The sequence below is a fragment of the Symphalangus syndactylus genome, chromosome 18 (genome assembly GCF_028878055.3).
Source record: "Symphalangus syndactylus isolate Jambi chromosome 18, NHGRI_mSymSyn1-v2.1_pri, whole genome shotgun sequence".
In the NCBI taxonomy this organism is placed as follows: Eukaryota; Metazoa; Chordata; class Mammalia; order Primates; family Hylobatidae; genus Symphalangus; species Symphalangus syndactylus.
The window spans coordinates 44,222,578-44,234,560 of record NC_072440.2 but is presented as its reverse complement, the minus strand read 5'-3'; the positions used below and the strand labels follow the sequence as shown (position 1 = coordinate 44,234,560).

General features: G+C 42.3%; 1 pseudogene; it reads right to left on the bottom strand.

Annotated features, from left to right (window-relative positions):
* Window positions 1–607: 607 nt before the first annotated feature.
* LOC129467457 (adenylate kinase 4, mitochondrial-like) lies at window positions 608–1,577 on the bottom strand (annotated as a pseudogene).
* Window positions 1,578–11,983: the final 10,406 nt, after the last annotated feature.

Sequence of the window (11,983 nt, the reverse complement as noted above, 5' to 3'; positions counted from 1 at the left end):
ATCCTCTTCAGAAAGAAGATCGTCTTCATAGCTCAGTTCCCGGTGCATACAGAGATTCAATACAGTCCCCTCACTCTCAGTTCTTGGAAGAATTTCAGAGGGATAAGAGCGATAACTACCTGTTTTGTTTAATGGCCTAAGAGTGAAAACAGATGTCAAAAAAAAATGCAGTCTAAAAAGAAATAGAAGCCAAATTCTTTCATCCCAGGGTGTCTGAAAAGGAGAGACTCTATGGAGCATGGATGCAGAAAAGGAGTTATTCCTACCGGAAAAAAAAAATGAACCATCGACACAGTCACTCAAGACCAGAGAAACAACCACTGAGAGTAAGTAGCCTCAATTTCATTGTCACCAGGAAGGCACACAGCAGAAAGCCTGGGACAAATCTGGGCTAGAGCCCTTAACGGACTCAGGCTTCCAGGTGCTGTGGTACAACAGCCTTTGTGGAGATGGGGAGAACCAGAAACCATCATCACGTGTGAAAAAGGATACCACAGCAACAACACAGCTGTCAAAAATCAGCTGGAGCTGAAGTTACACCCCGTTTGAAATCCACACTGTACTTGTTTTCCTGTGAAGGGCTTGAGACGTGTGGAGACACGTTAAACATGTGTAGGTGACCTTCCTTTTGAAAGGCAGAGGAGGGTCTTCGGGAACTCTTTCTACTCATTTGTTTTCCCATCAGTTCACCATTTCAACTAGAAAAGAGGCTGCAAGTGCTACCTCAGCTAGCTTCTAATTTGGACACAGCACCAATACTACACACGCAATTGAATGAATGACCACATCTTCCTGGTTCTTCCATTGGGCAGAGTTAATATGTTTCTTTGAACTGAATAGGTGTGATCACGTTCGAGAAAAGTGTGTAAACATAGGGCCAGATTTTGTTCGTCTCTGTCCCAGAAAACTGGTAGAGAACTCCTCAGCTCTTGTATAATTCAATGACTGGCTTTGCCGTATCCTTGTACTGTCTTAGCCTGGCAGCAACTGCTTCAGGTTTATCATCCTCCTGCTGAACTAATGGCTCACCAGTGACGTCATCACTCCCAGGTACACGAGGTGGATTGAAGTCCATGTTATATACCCTTCCGCTAGGAGGGTGAATCCAACAGCAGCTGAGACGATCTTTAAGTGTTTCAAATGGAATCTTCAAACTGATTACTAAATCCAGGTCACAGATTTTTGCCCAGGGCTTCGGCTTGTGGTAATGTCCTAGGAAAACCATCGAGGAGCCAGTGCTGGCCACGGCTGTTCTCCAACTCAGACATCATTAGGCGTGTGATCACATGGTCTGGAACCAAAAGACTTTTCTCTATACACTGTTTTGACATCTCACCAACTTCGGTGTTGGCCTTGATGTTCTCCCGCAAGAAGTGCCCGCTGGAGAGATCCTGGAAGCCAAAGTTCTGGGCGATCCTCTGGCACACGGTGCCTTTGCCCGAGCAGGGGGGCCTGAGGATGACGGCGCGCAGGAGTTTGGAAGCCACTGCCTTCGCGAGGAGCGCGGCGGCCAAATGCGCAGCCCAGACCGCGGCCCCAGAGGGAGCCCCGGGAATTTTGTTTCTAGGCCCCCTACCTCTAGCACCCTCCGCTTTTGCTGTTTTTTGTTTGTTTGTTTGTTTGTTTGTTTGTTTGAGACAGAGTTTTGCTTTTGTTGTCCAGGCTGGAGTGCAATAGCGCGATCTCGGCTCACTGCAACCTCTGCCTCCTGGGTTCAAGAGATTTTCCTGCTTCAGCCTCTCTAGTAGCTCGGATTACATGCGCCACCATGCCCAGCTAATTTTTGTATTTTTAGTAGAGACTGGGTTTCACCATGTTGGCCAGGCTGGTCTCAAAATCCTGACCTCAGGTGATCCTCCCGTCTCGGCCTCCCAAAGTGCTGGGATTACAGGTGTGAGCCACCGCACCTGGCCCTAAAACTGCATTTTAAGCAAGATCCCAGGTAATTCCTATGCACATTAACTCTAGAGAAGCACTCATCTAGAAATTTCCCAAATCTCCCTAATGAGACAAATCACCTGGGATGCTTGTTAAGTATGTAGATTATCCAGCATATTTCTTAGAAATTCTGATTCATTAAATCTAGTAATTTGAAAAATTACTCTGGGTTAGTCTCATACAGCAGATCCTTGAAGAACCTCATTCCATTATAATGTTGATGAGAAAAAAAAAATTGACACCCAGCTGGGGCCACTGCCTGTGTGGAGTTTGCACGTTCTCCCCATATATGCCTGGGTTTTCTCTGGGGCTCCTGTTTCCTCCCATATCCCAAAAATGTCCGCATGAAGTGAAGGGGCATGTCTCTACGTGGTCCTGGTCTGAGTGAGTTTGGGTGTGCGTATGAATGTGCCCTGTGATGGGATGGCATCCTGTCTAGGGCTGGTTCCTGCCTTGCACCCTGAACTGACAAGATAGGCACTAACCCTGAACTGGAATAAATGGGCCGGAAAATAGAAATAAATAAATACAAATTATTATAAAATAAAAACTGATGAGTCTATGATAATCATACAAATACACAACAGTAGATGATCTGAAAGCGCTCAGCAGACCCATTGTATTTGTGTGTGGTGTGTGTGTGTGTGTGTGTGTGTGTGTGTGTGTGTGTGTATTTTAACTGCATGGTGGTAAGAGCTGTTGCTTATGTTTTTCATTTTGCAAACATTTCTTCCTTAATTTAACCCAACACTACTACAACCACCTTCACTCATTGATTTCCCAAAAATTGGGTAGGCTGGGTGCAGTGGCTCATACCTATAATCCTGACACTTTGGGAGGCCAAGGCAGGCAGATTGCTTCAGCCCAGGAGTTTTAGACCAGCCTGGGCAACACGGCAAAACATTGTCTCTATAAAAAGATACAAAAAATTAGCTAGGTGTGGTGGTGTGCACCTGTAGTCCCAGGTACTGGAGAGTCTGAGGTAAGAGGATCACCTGAGCCCAGAGAGGTCGAGGCTGCAGTGAGCTATGATTACACCACTGCACTCCAGCCTGGGGGACAGAGTGACACCCCATCTGAAAAACAACAAAAATTGGGTAAATCATTATCTTGTTTTTATGAATCTTTCTTAAATGTATGCATAGCTCACATTTATTTCATTGTTTAATATTAGAAGTATTTTGGTCTTTATTTAGAAGTTTGAAGGTATGGCCAGTTGCGGTGGATCATTCCTGTAATCCCACCACTTTGGGAGGTCCAGGCGGGTGGATCACCTGAGGTCAGGAGTTCGAGACCAGCCTGGCCAATGTGGTGAAACACATCTCTACTAAAAATACAAAAAAAAATTAGCCGAGTGTGGTGGCAGATGCCTGTAATCCCAGCTCCTCGGGAGGCTGAGGCAGGAGAATTGCTTGAACCCGGGAGGCAGAGGTTGCAGTGGGCCAAGATTGAGCCACTGCACTCCAGCCTGGTGACAAAGCGAGACTCCGACTCAAAAAAAAAAAAAAAAAAAAAGAAGCACATGCATATTAGCCTTATCCACATTCCAATTCTCAAACCTGTGACTGTTATATGGGAAAAGAGTCTTTGAAGATGTGATCAAGTGAAGGGTCCTGGGATAGGAAAATTACCCTGGATTATCTGGGTGGTCCCTAATTACAATCACAAGTGTCCTTATAAGTGGGAGGCAGAGGGAGATTTGACTCCAAACAGAAGAGCAGAAAACAAAGTGCCCTGCTAGCACATTAATTTCAGCCCAGTGAAACTGACTTAGGATTTCTGGACTCCAGAACTGTGAGAGAATAAATATCTCTTGTTTCAGATCCATGGTGTTTTGTTACAGCAGCCATAGGAATATGGATATGCATATGTTCTGCTTTACAAAATAATGCCAAACAATTTACAACCAAAATTGGCAAGTATTCACAGTTAATGACGCGTCAATGCTCTATATGAAATGATAGTTCAAGTGATGGTTCCAGAATTCTTGTTTAGGGTGTAGGTGTAGGTTAGGAAACTTGTATTGAAGCTGTGTTTTCATAACACTTTAAAAAACTCTTGGGGGAAAAACATCAAAGTCTCTATCAGAGAATGTGGGTGGAGAGAGTAGTTCAGCATTGGTTGGCACACTCACAAGTCATTATTTTTCAGGCTTGCTAATTAAACAGCCAAGTTCCCTGCTTGGTTATATTATTCTCTTGTGGGAGACCTCCAAGAGATCATCTTGTTGGCCCCAATTCAGGGAGGTATAATCACTTCTCAGATGCATTAATGGATTTTTAGTATCATTGGCATGCCAAATACTTACTGGAACAATTTCTTTATTTATGAAGGTATTTTTGTTGTTAAATCAAGAGCAGATTTATATAGGAGTATTGCCCTGGCCTCTGCACCTTGCAGAAACAGCACTTGTTTTCATAACAGAACCCCCAGTGACAGTTGAACTGGGGTTGAACTGAAGACAAGCCCTTTGTGTCCTTTTCTCCTTGCATATCTGATTTATTCAATACAGTTCATAAGTCTCAATCTTGCCAAACTTCCCGCATTATAGGATCATCGCTGCTGCTGCTGACAGTGGGAACTCATAAGAGATGAAAGCATGAGATTTTTTTAAAATGTTGCCTTTCCAACCAAAAATCAGGAGAAGAAAGGTATATCAGTGTTCTATTGCTGCTACAACGAATTACCACCAACTTGGTATTTCAAAAGCAATCCAAATTGTCTGGGTGTGCTAGCTGACACCTGAAATCCCAACACTCTAGGAGGCTAAGGTGGGAGGATCACTTGAGCCTAGGAGTTCAAGACCAGCCTGGGCAACATAGGGAGACCCCATCTGTACAAATAATAATAAAAAAAATTAGCCAAGCATCGTGGCACGTATCTGTGGTTCCAGCTACTTGGGATACTGAGGCAGGAGGATTGCCTAAGCACAGAAGGTTGAGGCTGCCATGATCTTTCCACGGTACTTCAGCCTGCGTGACAGAGTGAGACCCTGCTCTCCCCACTGCCCAAAAAAATACAAATTCATTATCTTACAGTTCCGTAAATCAGACATCCCATATGTTTTCCACTGGGCTTAAATCAAGGCATTGGCAGGATTGTGTTCCTTTTAGGAGGATCTAGGGGCCAATCTGTTTCTTTGCCTTCTCTGACTTCAAAGGCTGCCCTCATTCCATGGCTCATTATTTTCTCTTCCCTCTTCAAAGCCAGGAATGTGGCATTTCTCTAACTATTCTTCCATAGTCACATCTCCCTCCTACCACATTGGGAGAGGTTCTCCAATTTTAAGGATGCATGTGATTTTGGATAGGACTCACCCAGATATCCCAGCATAATTTCCCCTTCTCAAGGCCCTTAATTTAATCACACCTGCAAAGTCCCTTTCCCTACAGAGTAACATATTCACAGGTTCTAGTAATTAGGACATGGATGTCTTTGGGGGACCATTATTCTGCTTACCGCAGGTTTGTTTAAAGAGGGAAATAAAATGACAAATTTGATGCTTACTTAACTGCTGGTGTTATAGACATATCAGCCATATAAATTTAAACATACTGTTGTTTAAAAAGCGCATTAGAAAATTGTAAAGCACAACATATAAATCAATTTTATATACATCTCAAATTACTAATGGAATAATATACTATGTACTCAATATCGATGGAATGTCTTTAATTTTTTTTTCTCCAAGAGGTGGCTCACGCTTGTAATCCCAGCACTTTGGGAGGCCGAGGCGGGCGGATCACGAGGTCAGGAGATCGAGACCACGGTGAAACCCCGTCTCTACTAAAAATACAAAAAAATTAGCCGGGCGTGGTGGCGGGCGCCTGTAGTCCCAGCTACTCAGAGAGGCTGAGGCAGGAGAATGGCGTGAACCCGGGAGGCGGAGCTTGCAGTGAGCTGAGACTGCGCCACTGCACTCCAGCCTGGGCGACAGAGCAAGACTCCGTCTCAAAAAAAAAAAAAAAAAAAAGAGACAGGGTCTTGCTCTCTCATCCAGGCTGGAGTGCAGTGGCGCAATCATAGCTCACCATAACCTCGAACTCCTGGGCTCAAGTGATCCTCCTGTCTCAGCCTCCCAAAGTGCTGGGATTAAAGTGTGAGCCACTAGGCTCAGCTGAATTGTCTAAATATCAATGGAATTATACGGTATGTACTTCTTTCACTCAACATCACTTTTGTGAGATCCATTGATTTGTTGCAAGTAGCTGTAAATTATTTATTCTCATTGTTGTAGAGTTTTCTATATCTTATGAAAATACCACAATTTATTCATCTATTTTTGTTTTTTTTTTTTTGGTTTGATTTGTTTTTTGAGACAGGGTCTTGCTCTGTCACCCAGGCTGCAGTACAGTGGGACAATGTCAGCTCACTACAACCTCTGCCTCACGATCCTTCCACCTCAGCCTCCCAAGCAGCCATGACTACAGGTGCACATTACTGCAATTAGCTATTTTTTGTATTTTTTGTACAGATGAAATTTCTCCATGTTTCCCAGGCTTGTCTCAAACTCCTGGGCTCAAGCAATCCTCCCACCGTGGCCTCCCAAGGTGCTAGGATTACAGGTGTTAGCCACTGTGCCCAGACCCATTCTGTTTTTTATGGACACTTGGATAGTCTCCAAGTTTGGGGCAATTATGCATTGTGCTGTTATACATATTGATGTCCATGTCTTTTGGTGAACATATGAACACATTTCTATTGGATTACATTTGGATGTGGTATTTCTGGGTCATAAAGTGTGGATATGTTCAGCTTTACTGGATATTACCAAACAATTTTCTAAAGTGTTTGTACCACTCCCACCAGCAATGTATGAGGACTGCAGTTACTCCACATCGTTACCAGTACTTTTTCTCTATAGACATTCTGGTGGATATTTAGAGGTATTTAATTATGGCTCTGGTTTGCATTTCCCTAATAACTAATGAAGCTGAGCATCTTTTACTATATTAGCCACTTGGATAGCCTCTTTTATGCCGTATCTGTTCAACTGTTTTGTGCATTTTTCTATTTAGTTGTTTGTCTTTTTCTTAGAGGATTTTTCTTTTTTAGAATAAAACACCTAGGAATACAACTTACAAGGGATGTGAAGGACCTCTTCAAGGAGAACTACAAACCATCACTCAAGGAAATAAGAGAGGACACAAACAAAAGAAAAAACATTCCATGCTCATGAATAGGAAGAATCGATATTCTGAAAATGGCCACACTACCCCAAAGTAATTTATAGATTCAATGCTATCCCTATCAAGCTAACATTGACTTTCCTTATAGAATTAGAAAAAACTACTTTAAATTTTATATGGAACCAAAAAAGAGCTCAACCAAGACAATCCTAAACAAAAAAAAAACAAGAAAACAAAAAAAACAAAGCTGGAGGCATCACCCTACCTGACTTCAAACTATACTACAAGGCTACAGCGACCAAAACAGCATGGTACTGGTACCAAAACAGATATATACACCAATGGAACAGAACAGAGGCCTCAAAAGTAATGCCACACATCTACAACCATCTCATCTTTGATAAAGCTGACAAAAACAAGCATGGGGAAAGGATTCCCTATTTAGTAAATGGTGTTGGGAAAACTGGCTAGCCATATGCAGAAAACTGAAACTGGATCCCTTCCTTACACCTTATACAAAAATTAACTCAAGATGGATTAAAGACTTAAACGTAAGACCTAAACCATAAAAACCCTAGAAGAAAACCTAGGCAATACCATTCAGGACATAGGCATGGGCAAAGACTTTATGACTAAAACACCAAAAGCAATGGCAACAAAAGCCAAAATTGACAAATGGGGTCTAATTAAACTAAAGAGCTTCTGCACAGCAAAATAAACTATCATCAGAGTGAACAGACAACCTATAGAATGGGAGAAAATTTTTGCAATCTATCCATCTGACAAAGGGCTAAGATCCAGAATCTACAAAGAACTTAAACAAATTTACAACAAAAAAATAAACAACCCTATCAAAAAGTGGCCAAAGGATATGAACAGACACTTTTCAAAAGAAGACATTTATGCAGCCAACAGACAGATGAAAAAAAAGCTCATCATCACTGGTCATTAGAGAAATGCAAATCAAAACCACAGTGAGATACCATCTCACACCAGTTAGAATGGCAATCATTAAAAAGTCAGGAAACAACAGATGCTGGAGAGGATGTGGAGAAATAGGAACACTTTTACACTGTTGGTGGGAGTGTAAATTAGTTCAACCGTTGTGGAAGACAGTGTGGCAATTCCTCAAGGATCTAGAAGCAGAAATACCATTTGACCCAGCAATCCCATTACTGGGTATATACCCAAAGGATTATAAATCATTCTACTATAAAGACACATGCACACGTGTGTTTATTGCAGCACTATTCACAATAGCAAAGACTTGGAACCAACCCAAATGCCCATCAATGATAGACTGGATAAAGAAAATGTGGCACATATACACCATGGAATACTATGCAGCCATAAAAAAGGATGAGTTCCTGTCCTTTGCAGGGACATGGATGAAGCTGGAAACCATCATTCTCAGCAACTAACACAGGAACAGAAAACCAAACACTGCATGTTCTCACTCATAAGTGGGAGTTGAACAATGAGAACACATGGACACAGGGAGGGAAACATCACACACCGGGGCCTGTCAGGGGGTTGGGGGGCTAGGGGAGGGATAGCATTAGAAGAAATACCTAATGTAGATGATGGGTTGATGTGTGTAGCAAACTACCAAGGCACATGTATACCTATGTAGCAAACCCACACATTCTGCACATGTATCCAGAACTTAAAGTATAATTAAAAAAAAAAAAAAAGAAGGGCAGGTGCGGTGGCTCACACCTGTAATCCCAGCACTTTGGGAGGCCGAGGTGGGCAGATCACGAGGTCAGGAGATCGACCATTCTGGCCAACATGGTGAAACCCCATCTCTACTAAAAATAAAAAAAATTAGCTGGGCATGGCTGCATGTGCCTGTAATCCCAGCTACTCGGAAGGCTGAGGCAGGAGAATCACTTGAACCCGGGAGGTGGAGGTTGCAGTAAGCCGAGATCGTGCCACTGCACTGCAGCCTGGCAACAGAGCTAGACTCTGTCTCAGAAAAACAACAACAACAACAACAACAAACAAAAAAGGAATACTCAGAGAAGTTCCAAATCCTATTTATATCCTATTTATATATAGGATTTGGAACTATATAGTAAAAAAAAACCTCCATTTTCCGATGAGTTGTTGCTAGCATACAGATATGCTACTGATTTTCTCTATTTAATGTATATAAAATTTTCATTTTTCTGGCCTTTCTAAGTTTTCTAATTACAAAATTTATAGAAGTGGAAAGAAAAAACAATCCCATTAAAAAGTGGGCAAAAGACATTTCTCAAAAGAAGACATACAAGTGGCCAACGAACATATGAAAAGAATGCTCAACATCAGTAATTATCAGAGAAATGCAAATCAAAACCACAGTGAGATACCATCTCACACCAGTCAGAATGGCCATTATTAGAAAGTCAGAAAACCACAGACGCTGGTGAGGCTGCAGAGAAAATGGAACGCTTATATACTGTTGATGGAAGTGTAAATTAGTTTAGCCACTGTGGAAAGCAGTTTGGAGATTTCTTAAAGAACTTAAAATGGAACTACCATTAGATCCAGCAATCTCATTACGGGGTATGTATCCAAAAGAAAACAAATCGTTCTACCAAAAAGACATATACACTCGGCCAGGCACATTGGCTCACACCTGTAATCCCAGCACTTTGGGAGGTTGAGGTGAGTGGATCACCTGAGGTCAGGAGTTCGGGACCAGCCTGGCCAATGTGGTGAAACCCCATCTCTACTAAAAATACAAAATTAGCTGGGCGTGGTGGCGGGGGCCTGTAATCCCAGCTACTCGGGAGGCTGAGGTAGGAGAATCACTTGATCCTGGGAGGTGGAGATTGCAGTGAACCAAGATTGCGCCATTGCACTCCAGCCTGGGCAACAAGAGCAAAACTCCATCTAAAAAAAAAAAAATCAAAAAACCAAAAACAAACAAAAAAGATGTATACTCTCATATGCTCATCACAGGACTATTCATGATAGCAAAGACATGGAATCAACCTAGTTGCCCTTCAACAGTGGATTGGATAAAGACAATGTGGCACACATACACCATGGAATACTATGCAACCATAAAAAGAATGAAATCATGTCCTTTGCAGGAACATGGATGAAAGCCATTATTCTAAGTGAATTAATGAAGGAACAGAAAACCAAATACCACATGTTCTCACTTTTAAGTGGGAACTAAACATTGAGTAAACCTGGGCATTAAAATGGCAACAGCAGCCAGACCCAGGGGCTTATGTCTGTAACCACAACAATTTGGGAGGCCAAGGTGGGAGGATTACTTGAGCCTAGGAGTTCAAGACCACCCTGGGCAACATGGCAAAACCCTGTCTCTACAAAAAATAAAAAAATTAGCTGGACATGGTGGTGTGCACCTGTAGGCCCAGCTACTCTGGAGACTGAGGTGGGAGGGAGCCCAGGAGGTAGACGATGCAGTGACCTGTGATTGTGCCACTGAACTCCAGCACAGCCGACAGAGCAAGATCCTGTCTCAAAAAAATAAATAAATAAAATTAAAACAAAATTAACTTGTTAATATCAATGCATTTTGCTGTTCCCTGAGCCTTAATTGTTCTCACGGTCAACTAAGCTTTTACTTCCCTAGAAATGATAACATTTTACTGCAAAACTGTGGTAGAAATCGAATGTAACCATTATGTGATATTACTTATCTCATTTAACATATATTTGTTGCAAAAGTAACCTAAGGTCTAATATTCATTGCCAGGTATATAACAATCAATCCTTAGTTCATAGGCCTCATTTTCTAGTTTTAAAAAACTGTCACTTGATTCCAAGAAGATATTGTTCAGCTCAAAAAAACATCTTTGGGAGCTGAAAAATAAAAATAAATAGCTTTAGAAAAATAATCTTTTATGTCATTTTCCATGCCAGAAGCATTTGCAGAACATGTGAAAAGAATCTCTTCCAAATTCTTTCCCTAAATCTGATCAGATGGTTTTCCTTGCCAGCTACAAGCATCTAATAAATAAATATTTATTAGGCAGCTACTATGTGCTACACACTCCAGTAGTAAGGCTTCCAGAAGACATTATATGCCTGTGACCTTTTTTGAAAACTGCAGATATAGCCTATGGTGAGGCACCAAGCTTCATCACACAGCTGGAGAGTCCTGAATTATACACCCAAGGACCCCACCCCATGACTGGCACCCTCCCTGCCTTGCTCCTGCCAGTTCCACCTATCCCAGGACTGACTGGAGACCTGGTTCTGAACCCTAGCTAACCCTGTGGCTGGGGCCTGCATCAGCCAACATACAATTAGGAAAATAGACACTGTTCTGAGTATTTATAATAGAGAAAATTTAATGAGGGGAATTGGTGACATGGGTGATAGAGTAGCTGAGAAGCCAATGGGGGATGTTAAAGTATCCCAGATATTAGCACCAATAGGGAGGCATTTCCACATCTAGGCTGGAGAGATGGAAAAAGATGTAATTAGAGCCCAGGAGCTGTGGTCAGCTAGTGGGAGCAAGAACCATAGTGGGCCTATCTGATGAAAGCTGGAACCATGAAGAAGACACAATTGCAGCCAAAGAAGGTGTCTAAGATAGAGAATAAGATAGAGAAAAGGGAGAAATACCCTGGCTTCTCCCTTCTGCTCTCCAAACTCAGATCGGTACCTCTCACTAGCCAATCCCAGCTGGAAGTCAGTCTTTAAAGGGACCTAGGAAACAGCCTGCAGGAATCAGGACACCGCTGATACACTGAGCTGGACAGGGAAAGAATTGGAAAATAAATCTAACAACAAGCAACCCAGGACTGGTATAGCACTGGTATGACACTTCTCGGATGCCACATGCTTACCTGTTTTCTGGCTTTCTTGCAGCTGAGCTTTTCACAGGAGCCTACCAAAATTCCCTATCATCTCTTGCTGAAACTCCTTATTGCCACCTTCTTGCCTGA